This window comes from Ictidomys tridecemlineatus, chromosome 3 (genome assembly GCF_052094955.1).
Source record: "Ictidomys tridecemlineatus isolate mIctTri1 chromosome 3, mIctTri1.hap1, whole genome shotgun sequence".
Taxonomy (NCBI): domain Eukaryota; kingdom Metazoa; phylum Chordata; class Mammalia; order Rodentia; family Sciuridae; genus Ictidomys; species Ictidomys tridecemlineatus.
Window position 1 is genome coordinate 135,890,176 of NC_135479.1, and position 19,283 is coordinate 135,909,458.

General features: G+C 36.9%; 1 pseudogene; it reads left to right on the forward strand.

The window, feature by feature from the left end:
- The first annotated feature begins 547 nt into the window (after nucleotides 1-547).
- LOC101968807 (dihydrolipoyllysine-residue acetyltransferase component of pyruvate dehydrogenase complex, mitochondrial-like) lies at nucleotides 548-5,463 on the forward strand (annotated as a pseudogene).
- Nucleotides 5,464-19,283: the final 13,820 nt, after the last annotated feature.

The following is a 19,283-nucleotide window of genomic DNA, read 5'->3' on the forward strand; positions in this document are numbered from 1 at the left end:
GAAAATTCACAGTATTTTGTGGAAATTCAACAACATACTAGTGGACCAGCAGTGGTTCAAAGGGGAAATTTAATAGAAGACATAAAATATCTCGACACTAATAAAAATGGAAACAATAAACCAAATCCTATGTGACACATCAAAAGCAGTTCTAAGAATACTTATAGAAACAAATGCCTACATTAAAAAGAAGAAATATCTCAAATACACAACCTCAGGGAATCTACATGACCTAGAAAAAGAAGAAGAAATTAAAGTTAGCAGAAGGAAATAAATAATGAAGATCAGAGCAGAAATAAATCAAACAGAGAATTTTAAAAGTCTATAGAAATATCAACCAAACCAAGAGTTGGTGCTTAAAAAAATTCAACAAACTTTTAGCTAGACTAAGAAGAAAGAAGACTAAAATAGAAAACAAAAAAAGTAAAGGCATTGTAATGGATGCTTAAAAGAGAAAAGAATCTTTAAAAACTATTATGAATAACAAGATGCCAAAAGTTGAATAATCTGGAAATAGCTAAATTCTGAAAATACACAGTCTACTACGATGGAAATGAAGGCAGAATTAAAAGAGGGAATAAGTATAGATATATGGTAAATCAGGTCAGATAGGATCAAGGAGGTCAATTTGGGTCTGGGAAGTTGGAGAAGTCGAAAAGCTAATGTCTTCAGAGTCCTTCCTCCACCGTAATCAAGATATCCTGCCCCTGCTTCAACCTCTTGCTAGGGTAACCTGTCCCATGGATTGTTCCTCCCGACAGGGAGTTATAAAAGTTGTTAATTAATGTGTCCGGCCCTTCCTCAGTCCACCTGCTTCTCACCTTTTGGCCATCCCAACAAGCATTTCCTGGACCTAGGCACATAGGCTGGAAGAAGAGAGATAAGGGGGAATGAGGCAGGAGAACAAAAGAAGCCTAGGACATATAAAAAGGCAGAACACTCTCACTTCTGGGGATACCAGGATACTAGCGATAACCCTCGTCTTTCTCCTGGGAGAAGGGGGTGTTACCTGTTTTAAAATAAACCCTGTTTTATATGCTTGCCTTGGCATGCTTCTCTAATGTTATACTTCAACATGTGAAAAAGCAAGACTTCCAGTAACTGGTGATGTCAGAATCATGAAAAAAACAGAAAGTCAGAACAGATATTAATCGTTAAAGAGGTTAAAGTAGTAATTGAAAACCTCTCAACAATGAGAAGTGTCCATCACTAAATGGCTTCACAGCTGATTTCCAACAAACTTTCAAAGAAGATTTAATCCCAATTCTTCTGAAACTCTTCCAAAAAACTTTAGAAAAAGCATTTGATAAGATTTAATATTGCTTCCTGATAAAAATATCTCAACAATTTATATATGTAAGGAAATTTCAAGACAATAAAATCCATTTATAAAAATTCCACAGATAATATTATAATAAGTATGAGAAGAAGATAAAAGCTTTCCCTCTGAGATCCAGTACAAGGAAAGGATGTTCATTCTCATCACTTTTATTCAACACAGGACTTATTAGCAAAAGCAATCAGATAGGTAAAAGAAAGAAAAGGCATTCAAGTAAGAAAGAAAAAAAGAAATTATCCCTGTTTGCAGCTGACATAGTCCTATATGCAGAAAACCCTAAAAACCAGAAGGTAAAATCTGTTAGAGTCAGGCATGGTGGTCCATGCCTGTCATGCCAGGCATGGGGAGGCTGAGGCAGAAAGATAACAAGTTCAAAGCCAGCACTGGCAATTTAGCAAGGTCCTAAGAAATTTAGCAAGACCCTGTCTCAAAATAAAAATAAAATGGGCTGGGGATGTGACTCAGTGGTCAAGCGCCCCTGAGTTCAATCCCTGGCACCACTAATAATAATAGTAATAATAATAAATATTAGAATAAATCAATTTAGTAATGCTTCAGCATATTATATCAACATTCAAAAGTTAGTTGCATTTCTTTGCACCAATAATATCCTCTACGTGAAAAATAATTCAAGAGAACAATCTTGCTTATCAAAGAGAATAGAGTACTGAGGAATAACTTTAATCAAGGAGGTAAAAAATTGTACACTAAAAACTACATAACATTAATGAAATAAAATTAATAAGATAGAAAAACTGAAATGGTATCTCACGTTCACAGATTGGAAGAATTACAATTTTTGAAACATTCATTCTACCCTAAGTAATATACAAATTAGACAAAATATCTATCAAAATTTCTATGGCATTTTTCACCAAAATAGACATTCATAAATTTCATATGCAATTATAAAATGTTGTGAACAGTCAATGCAATTTTAAGCAAGAAGCAAAAAGCTAAAGACATTGTAATTCCGGATTTTAAATTATCTCACAAAGTTGGAGCAACCAGAGCAATGACAGACCAATAGAACAGAACAGAGCCCGGAAATAAACCCAAACACATTAGTTTATAATAACAAGGGCACTGAGAAGACAAAAATGGCATAAGGATAGTCTCTTAGATAAATGACAGTGGGAAATATGGAAACCCTATATACTGGGTCATATAGTTATGTCACTAGCCGTGACAGAGGCATTTGGAATAGAAAAGAATAGTGACTTAAACTGATATAGTTCAAAGGAAACAAACTGCTTGATTAAAAGCAAGATATTTGCTCTTCATAAAGTCCTATTTTTAAGATGATTTACATAACTATAACAGTTTTAACTCATTTTAACTTGGAAAATGTCAGTCTTTTGAAAAGATTGGATATTTGGATATTTATTTCTAAATATCCAAAGATAATTTTACAAATGAAATTCTTCAGTATAAACATCAAAAAAAACATAAACCTATTTAAGTAGATCATAAAAACTGTTGGTGTAGAAGTCCATTCACACTCGGTGGCTTCAGTTCCTTCTAGTTTTAAAAGTCAGGGAGCATCTAACATGCTGTGCCTCCTTCTGGTAATCTTTATTAGAATGCATGTGGTAATCAACAACTGCTAATTAAGAGTTTATAGCTTCCTTGTAGAGATGTTAATAGCATGTTATTTTGACCTATTTTCCCACCAAAGCTCTTTATATTCTCAATTTAAAGTAGACACTATAATTAAAACAGGTTATAGATGCTCTTAAAGTTAATCCAGCTTGAAGAGGTCACTCCAGAGATGGTGAAGGTTTGGGGTGTGGGGCATTAGTGGCACTAGGTGGTGCATCTGTCTGTGACTGCTTGGAATGCAGCCCTGGGTCTAGGTGGATGGACTCCTGGGAGGGAGCTGGTGATCCATGTGTGAGTTCGTGGTCTGGACCTACTTCTCTCCTTGCAAAATCACCACCACAGACTATGACAAGGTGTGCTGCTGAAGCCCCAGCTCTGGCACCATTTGATGGAACTGTTTACCACTGCAACTTGGGATCTCCAGGCAACCGCTGTCTGCCCTTTCAGCCCTGCAGTGGAACCAGAAGGTTCTATTACTTTCTCTTTTCCCCACAATGCCAACAGGCAGTATAGCCCATTAGGAGACAAAATCAATGAGGATGATCTAATTGCAGAAGTTGAAAATGATAAAGCAACTTTTGGATTTAAGAGCCTGGAGGAATATAAAATGACAAAGATCATTGTTGTTAGAAATGTTCCTGTTGGATCCATCATCTTTAACACAGTTGGAAAGACTGGGGATATTAAGGCCTTTAAAAATTATACATTGGATTCCTCAGCAGCACCTACCCAAAAAGCAGCCCCAGCACCATCACCTGTGCCTTCTGCTCAGGCCTCTGGTAGCTCATATCCCACTCCCAGGCAGGTACTTCTTCCTGCCTGCTTTCCCACCATGTCCATGGGCACAGTTCAGAGATGAGGGGGAAAAGTGGATGAGAAGCTAAATGAAGGAGACTTAAAAGCAGAAAAAAAAAGAAAGTGACAAGGCCACTATAAGGTTTGAAGCACAGGAAGAAGGTTATAAGGCCAAAATCCTGATTCCTGGAGGCATAATATTTATCTCTCATTTTGTCTCACTGTAGGAAAGGAAGCAGATAGAGCAGTCTTTGCTGACTATAGGCCAACTGAAGTAATTGATTTAAACCCACAAGTATCACCACCTACCCAACCCCGGGGGTCACTATTCCTCCAACTCCCCAATCTTTAGCTCCTACATCCTCAATTGCCTTTCCAGCTGCTCCAGCTGGACTAAAGGAACGGGTGTTTGTTAGCCCCTTATCAAAAATTATTGGCAGCAGAGAAAGACATTGACCCTACACCACTAAAATGGGACAGAATCAGATGGTGGAATAATCCAGAAGGTCATTGACTCTTTGGTACCTACTAAAGTGGCTCCTGCCCTAGTACCTGATATGCCTCCTGGAGTCCAGGAGTGGCATCCATTCCTACAGGTAGGTGTCTTCACAGACCCTCCAGTCAGCAACATGGGTCAAGTTATTGCACAGTGGTTAATGCAATTGAAGAAAACCATATCTCATTATTACCTTTCTATTGATAAAAATATAAAAGAAGTTTTATTGGTATTAAAAGAACTTAATAAAATGTTAGAAGGGAGATGAAAAATTTCTGTCAATGACTTCATCATAAAAACTTCAGCTCTGGCAAGTTTAAAAGCTACTGAAGCAAATGCTTCTTGGATGGACATGACTATAAAAGACAAAGTCATGTTGTGATGTCAGCATTGCTGGATTCATCACACCTGTTATAGGGGATTGATTCAACATTCAAGCAGCCATCTTAAATGTTAACCGCCATCTTATAAGTTTCGCTTTCCTGTACTGTCTCTTAATGAACTCCCCCACCTCCATTAGTGACCTGCCCCATGGTACCATAATCCTAAACCAATCCCAGAAGGACAGAACCACTTGACTCTGGAAAGCCCCATGATGCCATCAACCTAAGCCAATCCCATATTATTCCCCACCCACCTAGCTCTGAGGCAAGCATCCATGAGCCTATCCCATAGAGCCAGGCTACAACTCCAAACTCCTACCCCACAAAAGCTCAACACCTGAACATCTCAGGCATCTCTCTCCTCTCTATAGAGAGGTGGCCTTTATTTGTCAGCTTTGACAAATTAACCTTTGTGCAGATCTCTGCCTGGTCTCTGACCTTCATTTCTCACTCACCTGTCTCTCGCTTTCTCACTTTTCTTTCACCTGTTGTAAACACATATAAAATGACTGGAAACCATTGTTAATGATATTGTTTCTTTGGCAGCCAAAGGAAGAGGGTGTAAGCTACAGCCACAAGAGTTCTAGGGGAGCCCTTTTACAACCACCAATTTAGGAATGTGAAGAAGTAAGAATTTCTCTGCTGTTATTAACTCACCTCAAGCATGCATTTTGGAAATTGGTGCTTCAGGAGATAAGCTGGTTCTGGCAAATAATGAACAAGGATGTGATGTGCTTAGCATGATGTCTGTTACACTCAGCTGTGATCACTGAATCATGGATGGAGCAGTTGGAGCCCAAGAGCTTACTGACTTTAGAAAGGACCTTGAAAAACCTATCATCGTGTAGTTATAATTACCCACAAGAATTTCTCTAGTCTTCCAGGGCAGATCAGTTCATTCTTATCAAGATATTTATGTTATTAAACAGGTGGTTGTTTTAAAGTTAACCAGTTATTTTTGAGTCTGTCTAGATAAGTTATTTATAATGAGCATTACTGAATTTTTAAAATTTCCAATTATACTCAAATACTGTGCACACTGAATAATTAAACACCAGATTTTATGCCATATATACCTAGATATGGGGCATACGACCTGACCTGAGGATAAGTATTTTCACTGGTAGGTATAGGATATGTCTAAATGTGGTTTCCTAGAGATAGGTAACCTGGATAAAATCATATAGTTTGAAATTTGTCTAAAATTGCTTACACATGAGAATTCAGGAAAATTGCTTCTTTTAGGAGAAATGTTTGTATTAAATCAAGCTTTATTTTGGAATTTAGCCCTAGTTTGAATTTTGCTATTATAAGACCCTATTTTGGTTTATAAAATATGGGAGGAACTGAGAACTTCAGGGAAAATAACTGAAACTTTAAAATTCAACATTTTTTATACCTTTTGACCTAAATGGTTTTTGTTTTTTTTTACTATTCTATGAATCTCTAAAGAAATAATTTTCCCCTCTTAAAAAAAGATATATATAAAAACCAGCATCTTGGTATAAGTGAAAAAAAAATCGTGGTATTTATTTAAACAACTAAATGTGTACTTCTGGAGCAGAATTCTGCAGCTACATCTGGACAAAAGAGCATGCTTATAGAATTTAATAGAAATTAAGAAGTTGAGTAGGTAGAATTTTCCCTCCAAGATCAACTGATAGTTAATTGCAAGTTAACTTAGGTATCAGAATTTTTTACTCAAATAAGAGGAAAACTATATGGAATATATATGGAATAAATATACATTTGTAAACTATGGTTATTAAAGTTGAATATGTGCCAAAGTCTATGTATCATCAAGTCCTATCTAAAAAGAGGAGAAGGGATACATTGGTGAAGTGTTTGGAAAAAGCTAACAATTGGTGCCCATGTGGGCCCCTGTGCTGCCCCTGTAGTCTCAACTACTCAGGACCCTGAGGCTAGAGGATCTTTTGAGCCCTGGAGTTTGGGGCCAGCCTGGGCACTGTATTGATGCTCTATCTCAAAAAACAAACACAAAACAAGTGATGCACAATAGGAAATGGTAATTTTGGTTTGTGTTAAATGTATATGTATATTTAAAAGTGTTCTTTCTAACCCAGCATTGTTTTATGCAAAATAAGATAGCCCTAAAATCCTGTTTGCAAGAAAAAGTTAATTATGGCTACCTTATCAGCTTAAATACATTTTTTTTCTATTTTTTATGTTTTATCTTTTTTTTTTTTTGGAGGGAAAGAAAACATATCCAGGATAAAAAAAAAAATGAATTGGGAACATTATCCTAGTTCTAGACTTTCTATTGAATTGACATATTTTTAAAATTATTTGGAATAACTTATGACTACTTAAAATAAACTTGACTAATGCTTCCTTGTAAAAATAAAAAAAAATACTTAATAAAAATAAAATTAATCCCATTAAAATATATTGATGTATATTAGATTTACTTACCTTTGGAAAATATTGCCTAAGCTATTTTTTTTAATTTCCACATTCATTCACTGATAAGCCAACACTTGGTTTAAAGGGGTAAATAAAATACACACGAGCACACAAACACACACACACACACACACACACTTTACTGAGTGCATCCTTAGCCCTCATAATTCTTATTTATCCAGCCATCCTCATTCAAATTTATTCATATCCAAGAGAAATCAAGAGCAGATATTCATTAACACTTTGATTGAGAGATTAATTACATAAATGGGTTAATCATTTCCCTTAGCATAAAGAGAGCCTGCCTTCCATTTTTTTTTTCAGTTTGTGTGGGGATTTTATCTTTTTCCAAAGCCTCTAACTCACACTTTATTAAACAAGGGGAAAAAAAACTTTGTCATTGCTAGATAGTTTGCAAAATTACCCCTCCTGCAAAAGAGCAAAAGTGAAAGCAGTCAAAAACAGCGAAAGATAGAAAATGTAGGTAACTATTTGTTTCATGTAGGTCACAATTCTCTACCATAGAGAGAGCAACATACCCTCTAGCCGAAAAGGTGATTTTAGAACAAATACTGACATAAATACTTTCCCATCAATTAGTGACCTTTTGTGGAGATATGCTCCTGGCTTCCAGGTCTTGCTATCAATAGGACACAACTAGCCACAGAATGTACTCATCAAGACAAAGGAAACCCGGAGAGTGGGATTATTTTCAAAAAGTTTACAAGTATATAACTAGCATTTTTACCCTGGGGAACTAACAATGAAAGCTACGTAAGAAACATAGTGACTTCCCTGAAGACACCAAGGAAAAAATCAGCAAATATAACAGTGAGGCATAGTGTTGAACCGTTTGCCATGTAATTCTTTAAAAGCCTTATAAATGTTAAGTCATTCAATCTTCACAACATATGAGGAGGTGCTATTATTGCCACCTTCTCTTTACCAGGGGTAAAACTGAAACAAAATATTTAGTAACCTGTCCAAGATTCTCACAGCTAGAAAGTAGCAGTCTAAAAACCCAGGTGTTTTGGTTTTATGTTCTGTGTTCTTTACTTCTATTCTGTATAAGAAATAAATCTGGTAGATACTTATGTTTTAAAAAATTAAACCTCTGAAAATTCTGAGCTAAATTATTTGATAATATTTCTTTGACTTGTGCTCCTAGACAATCAGTTTGGTAAAATATGTGTCAATAACTGTGTTTAGCACTGTGAGAATTACACAATGATAGAAAATAAGAAAGAAATTACAACAAAATCTAAGAGGCAGATATACTAGTGCATAACTCCTGTGTAATAGGAATCAGATGAAATTTACTGTATAGAGAAGCATTCTGTAATGGTCACTTTTAGAAATATTTGCAGAAGATGATATACAATCAGTCAACAAATACGTGAAAAAAAAATGTTCATCATCACTAGCAATTAGAGAAATGCAAATCAAAACCACTCTGAGATTTCATCTCACTCCAGTCAGAATGGCAGCTGTTATGCATACAAACAACAATAAGTGTTGGCTAGGATTTGGGGGAAAAGGTACACTCATATACTGCTGATGGGACTGCAAATTGGTGTAGCCAATATGGAAAGCAGTATGGATATTTCTTGGAAAATTGAGAATGGAACCACCATTTGACCTAGCTACACCTTTCCTCGTTCTATACCCAAAGGACTTAAAAACAGCATACTACAGGGACTCAACCACATCAATGTTCATAGTAGCACAATTCACAATAGATAGACTGTGGAGCCAACCTAGATGCCCTTCAATAGATGAATGGATAAAAAAATGTGGCATATATACACAATGGAATATTACTCAGCAATAAAAGAGAATAAAATCATGGCATCTGCTACAGGTAAATGGATGGAGTTAGAGAAGATAATGTTAAGTGAAGTTAGCCAATCCCCAAAAACCAAATGCCAAATGTTTTCTTTTATATAAGGAGGCTGATTCATAGTGAAATAGGGAGAGGGAGCATGGGAAGAATAGACAAACTAGATAGGGCAGAGGGGTTGGGGGGGAAAGGAGGGGGCATGAGGTTATAAATAATGGTGGAATGGGATGATCATTAATATCCAAAGTACATGCATGAAGACACGAATTGGTGTGAATATAATTTATACAACCAGAGATATAAAAATTGTGCTCTATATGTGTAATAAAAATTGTAATGCATTCCACTGTCATATATAAAGAAATTGAAAAAAATTAGAAAATAAATATTTGACAACATAAAAATTTTATTACCTCAGATACTTAGTTAAGCTAAAATTCCAGAATTTGGAGTGAGGCTTAAAGTCACAAACAGATCATAAATATTTGGGTGGTGTGGTAGAGACAGCACAAATTAGAAATAAAAGATATTTTATTTTTGAGCACTTCTTTCACTAACTAGTGTCTGAATTTCAGTTGCTTTGTCTTTTACCTGAATACATAGAGCTCTTTCTCCACATTTATTCATTTTTGTTTGGTTCCATAGGATCATTTATTTTAGGTGACATTTAGGTAAGAATGTATATAGACTTAGGAATCTGTAAAGTAGTATGGGTATTATCATTATCCTTATCTGGGCCTTTGTCATATTTCTTTTTGTGTTTTACTATACAGCAAAACTCACTACAGCCATCTGGTATGGACTCTGTCCACAACTTCAAAGTAGGACATGATCAAAGAGGAATATGAAGGAATTTTTTACATGTTATAAACATCCCCAGGGTTTTTGTATTCAAAACAGATTTTTTTCTACTTTAATCATTTCATCATTTATTCACTTACTTCCTTGCAATGATATTCTGTCTTGTGTTGTTGCAGCCAACCGTTCTCTGCCATATACAGAGAAGGGTGTTAGCCCTGTGATATTCCCCCCATATTGCAGATTTCAACAAAATAGGTGTCAATTGTCATTGGAGTTAAGTCCTTGGAGTCTGGTCCTGCAGCAATAACTGACTGACATGACCCCAGAGCTAACTAATCACGATCTTTATTATCCTTTCCTTCTTTCCTCCCTTCCTCTGCCCATTCATTCCTTCATCCTTTCCTTTCTTCCTGTACATCAGGCATTGTCAAAGCCACTAGAGATACAAACTATATATATATAAAAAAATTATTTCCTCAAGCAGTTTGTAGTACATTGTGGAATATTAACATACCAATCAAAAATTTGAACATAGCCTTTTTAGGCGTTACAATAGTGATTTTGCCTAATATGCAAAAAAGAAATTTGAGAATTTTCTAATGATAAGTTCATTGAGTAAGTGGTGAAATTTCATAGCAACTGATATTTTCGGAGTGCCTACGATATGCAGGCTCTATTTAAGCCATTTTTAATGTATCAACAATTAAACTTTCCCATGAGACTCGGGTTCCCATGTTTCCCATGATGACTCTCTGAGTTAGATTCTATTTGTTACTCTATTTTATATCAAGAATACTTAATCATCTGTAAATATACAGAGAATTTTAATAATCTGGTTGAGCTTAAAGAGCTAAGAAATGATCGAAATTAGAAACCAAACTCTGTAGTTTAATTATTCAATTATACTGTAGGAAAACAAGGCTTGGGTTTTCAGGCAGAAGAAACCTATAAGGAGCCACTGAGGTGACTGTGTATGTTTTGGGGTAGAGGTGGATGGAGTGAAGCCAAGAGCAACATGCCACTCAAAACTCCCTTTAAGATGCAAGCATAGAGTTGGGTTACAGCTACCAGCCATTTGTTCCTTCAGGGTCTGTTTCAGCTTGTGAACAGAGGACATGCTCTTTCCACAGGGGCCCTGGCTGTGAAATGAGCTAAGCAGCATATAAAGGCTGAGTCAGTTTTTCTCCAACTCCTGCTAGACTCACAGAGGCTGTCAAGTCTGCATCCTGCTCAGACTTGCCTCTTCCCTTTTCCTTTCAAAAGCACCACTGCCCAGTAAATGTTTTCCACTTCTAACTCTTTGAATCAACTTTTGTGAGAAAAAGAAGCATAGCAAAGAAGAATAGAAAGTCAGGCAGAGGCCAAACCAGCAAGAGCTTTACAATCCCCCTAATGAGTTTTGATTTCTTTTTCCTATAAGTCAATGATCTTCATATTATTTGGATTGTGACCACCCACTAGTAAAAAGTCTGTGACATATACCCTCAATATAGGTCTAAATGCATTTATTTATAAATATACAGGAAGACAGACTTGTAGATTTTATGTGCTCTAAGTGTAAATAAAATATAAATGGTTAAAAGTCAAAAATATAAAATTTAATAAAAATAGCCACCTTTTTTGCTGTAATTCTTTTCGTTTATTTCTTCAGTTGCTTAGGTTATAAACTGATCAGTCATCCATATTTTCTTTTTTCCCTTAGTTATTAGTCATCCCCCTCTCCTGAACTGAACCACCACTCTGGCCACTTCCAATTTAAGAACAAATTCTTTAATAAATATAATGATCTGATAGTTTATCTTCATCTTTTCTGGACCATAACTATCCCTAAACTGGGCTCCCACAATAGCTTCCGAATTGAACTTTCTATTTCCATTACTTTTGTCTCCCTACTCTTTCTTTTCTACCTACTAATGAGGAGGAGAATTTAAAAGATTTTCTTTTTTTTAATTTTCACTTCCCTGTTAAAATTTGCCAATGGTCTTTCAGTAAACTTGACATTCAAACTTCTCATAGTTGCCTACGTGATCTAGACCCGTCTGTATCTTCAAATGCATTTTTTAAACTTTTCCTATTTTCACCAATTGGTTTATCTACCCACTGGTCAGCTTCCAACCTTTTATGCATTCATCCCAACTCTATCAAAAATAAGTTGGCTGTACTTGCACATCTGGCTTTATTTCAAGGTTCTATTTTAATTGCTTTATGTATCTGCTTTTATGCCAACTCGATGCTGTTTTGATTATTGCATCTCTGTAGTATATCTTGAAGTCAGATAGCAAAATACCTCCTAATTTGTTCTTTTTTGTTCAAAATGTCCTTTGATTCTCAGAGATTTTGTGGTTCCATAATAATTTTAGAGTTGTTTTTTTCTAGTTCTGTTCAGAATGCCATTAGTATTTTTAGGAGCTAGAATCTGTGGATCACATTGGAAAGAATGGACATTTTAACAATATTGATTCTTCCCATTCACATCCAGGATGTCTCTGTGCACGTGTGTGAGCATGTGCACATGTGCACGTTTCGATTTCTTTCATGAATGATCTATAATCTCCATTGTAGATATCTTTCATCTCTTTGGTTAAATTAATCTCAGGTATGTTTTAAATATGAAGTATCATGGAAAAGCTCCTGTGTTAATGCAGGAGGTGAATGATTAGATTATGAGCACTGTAACCTAATCAATGGATAATCTATTTGAAGAGTTAATAATTTTAATGAATCACTGGTTGGTAATTACAGGCAAGTGGGGCATAGCTGGAGGAGGTGGGTCACTGGGGACATTCTCTTGATGAATATAATTTTGTATCCTTGGCTTTTCTCCCCAACCTCTGCTTCTCAGGCAATGTGCAGTGAGCAGTTTTCCTCCATCATGATGTTCTACCATGATGCTCTGCTTCACCTGAAGCCCAGAGTGATGAAGTCCTAGAGTGAAGGAGTTTACCAACCATGGACTGAAACTCTGAATCCTGAGCCAAAGTAAACTTCTTGTCCTCTAAGTGAGTCTCATCAGATATTGTTGTCCCAGGGACAGAAAGCTGACTGACTTAGAAATTGGTATTGAAAAGTGGAGCCATTGATGTGACTAAAGTGACTTTGTGATTCAGAAGTATTTGGAACTGGTTTGCAGGAAGAGCTTGGAAAAAAAATGGAGATGCAGACTGGAGGAAATTTCAAAGCAGTACAAGGTTTAGCCAAATTTACAGTGATAATCAGAAGGTAAAAGCAGAGTAGAATGTTCTTAAAATTTGCAGTTTGGCCAGAAAAAAAAAAAACAATGCCTATAAAACTAAGACCAAGGAAGATGTGGTGGCATAGGAGATTATAGCCACTAAACAAAGTTTAGTGCTTTGCACAGGGACAAGAGAAAAAAATACCTTGAGGGCAATTCAAGAATCAGCAAGACAATATTCATGGAAGATTCAAAGGTATAAAATAAATCCTTTGAGAAGAAATCTTAGAGGCACTTGCTCCTACAGGTGTGCCTAGACACACCATTTGTGCAATCATACATGTACCTACCTTAATGATGTCCATCTCATTCCATCATCTTTCCTATCCTTATAACCTTTTCCCACCCTACCCTTTGCCCAATCTAAAGTTCCTCCATTCTTACCATGCCCTGCCCCCATCATAGATCAGCATCTACCCATCACAGAAAACATTCAGCCTTTGGTTTTGGGGGTATTGGCTTACTTTGCTTAACATGATATTCTCTGACTCCATCCATTTACCAGAAAATGCCATAATTTTATTCTCTTTTAATGCTGACTAATATTTTATTGTGTATATATACCAGTTTCTTTATCAATTCATCTATTGATGGGCATCTAGGTTGTTTCCAAAGTTTAGCTATTGTGAATTCAGCTGCTATAAACAATGGTATGCTGATTTTAAATCCTTTGGATATAGACCAAGGAGTGAGATAGCTGGGTCAAATGGTGGTTCCATTCCAATTTTTCTAAGGAGTCTCCACAATGCTTTCCAAAGTGGTTGTACCAATTGCAGTCCCACCAGAAATGCATGAGTGTACCTTTTTCCCAAAATCCTCTCCAACATTTATTATTGCTGGTATTCTTGATAACTGCCATTCTAACTGGGGTGAGATGAAATCTTAGAGTAGTTTTGATTTGGATTTCTCTAATTACTAAAGATGTTGGACACTATTTCATATATTTGTTGATCACTTGTATTTCTTCTTCTGAGAAGTATCTGTTCAGTATTCTATTCCCCATATTCAGCTTCCCAGGCACTTAAAGGTTGCTGAAGCCTTGATCCAAGAAACCCTAGTTACTGCTAAAGCTGGTGGCTGACCTTAGTGTCATCCAGGTGGTGTTGATTTGCAGGTTTGCAAGATGCTAGAGTTAGGAGATCATGGAAGCTTCCACTTGGATTTCAAAGGAAGATGTGGGAGGGCAGGTAAAGTGTAGCAGTATTAGAATTCCTACAGGCATCCCCTGAAAAGGTAATGCATGAAGCTGTGAAAACGAAGCTGAGCTCCAGTAGAGAACTTCAAGATTAAAGGATGCCAGAATCATGACAAGTAGTCTAAGGAGAGCTGTTGGCTGTGGACAGATACAACCTAAGAGAGAGGCCATATGGATTGCAACAGGCAAGGCCATAGGGGCTGGGGTGCCCAAGCCCTGTGGAAGTCACCTCTTGCCACTGTGTTTTCTAAGGGTGTACATGGACTTACAGGACTTGTTTGCCCAGTCGGGTTTTGGTTTTCTTTAGTCCTATTCCTTCCTTCTATGCCCCTGTTCCTCCTTTCTAAAACAGGAATGGTTAGTCTCTGCCATTATATATTGGATGTACGTAACAAGCTTTTTATTTTTAAGGGGCTCACAGTCAAGAATTTGTTTAAAGTCTCAAATGAGACTTTGGAGTTGGGCTTTTGTGCAATGATGGAACTGTTCTGCTCACCATCTCTAGCAGTCAGAGAAATGCAAATCAAAACCACCCTAAGATACCATCTCACTCCAGTAAGATTGGCAGCCACTATGAAGTCAAGTAACAACAAGTGCTGGCGAGGATGTGGTGAAAAGGGTACACTTGTACACTGCTGGTGGGACTGCAAATTGGTAAGGCAGTATGGAGATACCTGGGAAAGCTGGGAATGGATCCACCATTTGACCCAGCTATCACCCTCCTCGGACTATTCCCTGAGGATCTTAAAAGAGCGTACTATAGGGATACTGCCACATCAATGATCATAGCAGCACAATTCACAATAGCTAGACTGTGAAACCAACTTAGATGCCCTTCAATAGATGAATGGATAAAAAAAATGTGGTATCTATACACAATGGAGTACTACACAGCAATAAAAAATGACAAAATCATAGAATTTGCAGGGAAATGGAAGGCATTAGAGCAGATTATGCTAAGTGAAGCTAGCCAAGCCCTAAAAAACAAATGCCAAATATCTTCTTTGATATAAAGAGAGCAACTAAGAACAGAACAGGGAGGAAGAGCATGAGGAAAAGATTAACATTAAACAAAGACGAGTCAGAGGAGAGAAAGGGAGAGAGAAGGGAAAGCATATGGAAATGGTAGGAGACCCTCAATGTTACACACAATTACACAGAAGAGGATGTGAGGGGAAAGGCGGGGGACAAGGGAGAGAATTGAACAACAGAAGGTGAGGTAGAGAGGGATGATGGGTGGGGAGGGGAGGGGGGGATAGTAGGGGATAGGAAAGGTAGCAGAATACAACAGTCACTAATATGCCATTATGTAAAAATGTTAGTGTGTAACCGATGTGATTCTGCAATTTGTATTTGGGGTAAAAATGGGAGTTCATAACCCAATTGAGTCAAATGTATGAAAGATGATATATCATGAGCTTTGTAATGTTTTACAAAATTACAACCAATAAAAAAATATAAAAAAATTTTACAACCAATAAAAAAATATAAAAAAAGAAAAAGAAAAAGAAAAGAAAACTGGGACACTTGGAGATGGACTAAGTGCATTTCACATTGCAAGATGAACTTGAGCTTTTGGGGGTCATGGGTAGAATGTTATGCTTCTGATATGATATGTTCCCCAAAAGGTCCTTTGTTAATGCAGGAGGTGAAATCGTTAGATTATGAAAGCTGTAACCTATTCAAAAGATTAATCCAAATGGATTAATAATTTTAATGGAATACTGAGTGGTAACAATAGACAGGTAGGGCATGGCTGGGGTGGGCCACTAGGAACATACCTTTAGGGATTATATTCATTCTCTCTCTCTCTCTCCTCGTCCCCCCCACCCCCTACTTCTCTCTGCTTTCTGACTACCATACAATGAGTAGTTTTACTCTGATATGTACTTCTGCCATGATACTCTGCCTCACCCCAGGCCCAGGGTGATGGAGTCAACCCTCTATAGATTGTACCTCTGAAATTAGGAACCAAAATAAACTTTTTTCTCCTCTAAGTTGCTCTGGTCAGGTATTTGGTCCCAGAAATGGAAAGCTAAATAGCAATTGATTTTTATTACTTTCTCCCCCTAGTACTAGGGGTTGAATCCAGGGACACTACCACTGAGATACATTCCAACTTTGAAAAAAAAAAAAAAAACAGAATCTCAATAATTTGCCAAGGCATGCCTCAAACTTGTGATCCTCCGTCCTCCTAATTCGTGTGATTACAGGCATATACAACTGCACTCAGTTCATAAGATCATTTCTCATCCTATTATGTCAGCAGTTTCTCAATAGTGCTGAATGAGTCTGATTCAATGAATTCCATGGATATATGACTATTTTCATATTTGCTATAAAGTGGTGAACTTTGATATAATGTGACTTTATGTAAGTGTCTGTGTCATTGATCAGACACACTGTAATTCCTCAAATAGTGGTGATGAATGAAGCTCTGTGGTTTAGGAATCTAAATAAAGCTATAATATTTGTTAATCTCATTCAAGATGAATCAATAACCTCTCCAGGGTTAAAGAGATCAATATAATCAAAGTGCCACAAAGTAGCTGATTGTATTGGAGAACTAGCATGTGTTGAGGTACAGAATTGATTACTGTTTTGGCAAGTTGGACATTTAGCAATAGCAGTGTTAAACTTGATCAAGTGAGAGAGCTTTGGTCTTGGGGTCTGTCAGTATCTTTAATCTCTGCCACATCCTTATCCTAGCAATTCCCTGACAATCAGCCAAGAAATTTGTAACTTCCTAGTTATATTCCTTATGTAAGGCAGCTTTCTCCTTTTACACAAGGTAGATGAGCAGGAATGTCACTTAAAATGTTGCCTTGTGGGAAGAAGTAAGTGTTGACTATTGTTTTTTAGAACCACAGCTGAGTGGAAATATGGTTCAACAGCAGTCATATTAGATTGTCCATATACTTAGAGTTCCCATCATGAAGCAAGATTTTACCTCTCCCATTAATCAGTCATAGAGAACCCTCCCTGTCAGGTGTCCATGGGCAACATTGAAGGGCAACGTTGGTACCATGACACTGGATGTAATGGTGGTCTTGTCAATTAACTGTGCCACTTACTTAATTCTGTTGTCTAGACCTACTCATGCTTAATACTGAATGAACCACTTCTGTTTAAAAATAGATTTGCTTCTTGACCCACTAAAACTTGTTATTTGTGAATTTAACAAAGCACAATTCATAATGGGTGCTCTGGGCCCACAGTTACTTGGTGAGATGATTCATTTCCACTCAAGTCCAGTAGCATGCCAGGAGAGACTCTCTAAATGTGCAAAACATAAAAATAAATCTCTGCTGCATATTTTATGATCATTCTCCAAAACCCCAGAGCTCTATGATTTTATTCTTCTACTGAGATGTGCTGACAACTCCACCTAATATCTGTTGCACTTACTGATAACCCCAATGCCATTGGAGATACTTGACCATATGGTACAAGTGGCAAGGCCACCCTTAGCATGAACTAGACATCCAAGAAAGTCATTTCCTTTCTTAGGTAACACTGAAAGCTTTCGCCCTTACTGTGTCATCTCATAAGTGTGTTAGAACAGTGTTCCAAACAGTAACATGTTTCCTTTTTAATCTAAAAAAGACTAACAAAGTTATACGCTTTCCTCTTAGTAGTAGGAGGAGTAAGATGCAGTATTTTTTTTCTTTATTTTGAAGGATATGTACCAGTATGAGCAAGACTTAGAGCTCCCTAAAAGCTTTAGTTATGTCTTGAGTCCCTATTTTTTTTCTAATACACTCTGAGGCATATATAATTGATCAAGGACTCCAATGTATTTTTTAATTCTCATTTGAATGGTTTGATAAACATACTATGATAAAACAATTCTATGTTCTGTGGAAAAATTATATGTTCAAATCCTTTCCTACTATGTATATAATATTTCTTTCTTTGATGGAAAATGAGACAGTATGGCTAGACCACAAATGTTTGTTGTTCTCTGTCCCGTGTGAATGAAAATCACTTCTGACATTCTTTCTTGCTAAGGATGGAATATAATGTATTCATCATGTCAATGCAAGCCGACAACTTACCTGAGGCTGGGATAGCCCGCATTAGCAAAGACACCACATCCCCTACAATAACTATAATCTGTGCTTCTTTATTAGGTTTGCATAAATCCACTGGCGTCACCAGGATCCATCTGGATTTTCTAAAGGCCAAACTGTTAAATTAAATGTATATGTTACGAAAATTAACTATTCTTGCCTGCTTTAATTCTTTACTTTGGTCTCTGCCATTACCCGAGGATGTGTTTTTATTTATTTATTTTTAATCCTTTCACTTGGACTTCCCACTAATTAATTTTATCTCATTAGCCAATAAAACAGTGTGAGGATGGATCTATTCCAAATGAACATGTGTGGACCAAGAAAATGGCCTCAGTCAGCTGTGGGATCCAGTGGTGCTACTTTGAATTGAAATTAGACTAGGTCTCCTGCTTTGGCTTAGATATGAGGTGTCCCCCAAAAGCTCCTGATTAGATAGTGCAATAAAGTTTAGAAGGGAGATGATCAGGCTATGAGAGCCTTAACTTAATCAGTGCATTATTCCACTTCAGTGGATTAACTGAGTGATAATTGTAGGAATGTAGGGTGTGGCTAAAGGAGGTGGGTCACTGATGGCATGCCTTTGGGGGTTTATGTTTTGTCCCTAGTGAGCAGAGCTCTTTCTGCCTCCTGTTGGCTAATACCTGAGCTGCTTTCCTCTTTTACCATGATGTTTTACCTCATCTTGGGTCCAGAGCAATGGAACCCACTGTCAATAGACTAAGACCTTTGGAGCCGAAAGCTCCAAATAAACTTTTCCTCCTCTAAAATTGTTCCCCTCAGGTCTCTGGGTCACAGTGGTGAAGAAGTCAACTAAAACAACTCCATCATTACCTAGCCCCTTATGCCACCAATTTAACAGAGAAACATTCAATATTCTTGAATATCAATGTTGGTATTTATCCCTAGTTATCAGTGTCAACAATCCTTGAAATGATTGGGTATTTCTTTTTACCTAGGGCATGATTACCAAATTGATTGATTTCTCAGGAATTAGTAAATCATGGTCCCCTTATACATTCCCACTGGTTGGTACTGTAGGGCTTTCAAATGAGGATGCAAATTTCAGTTCCAGATCTGAGAACTGGCTTAGGTGTGTGAGT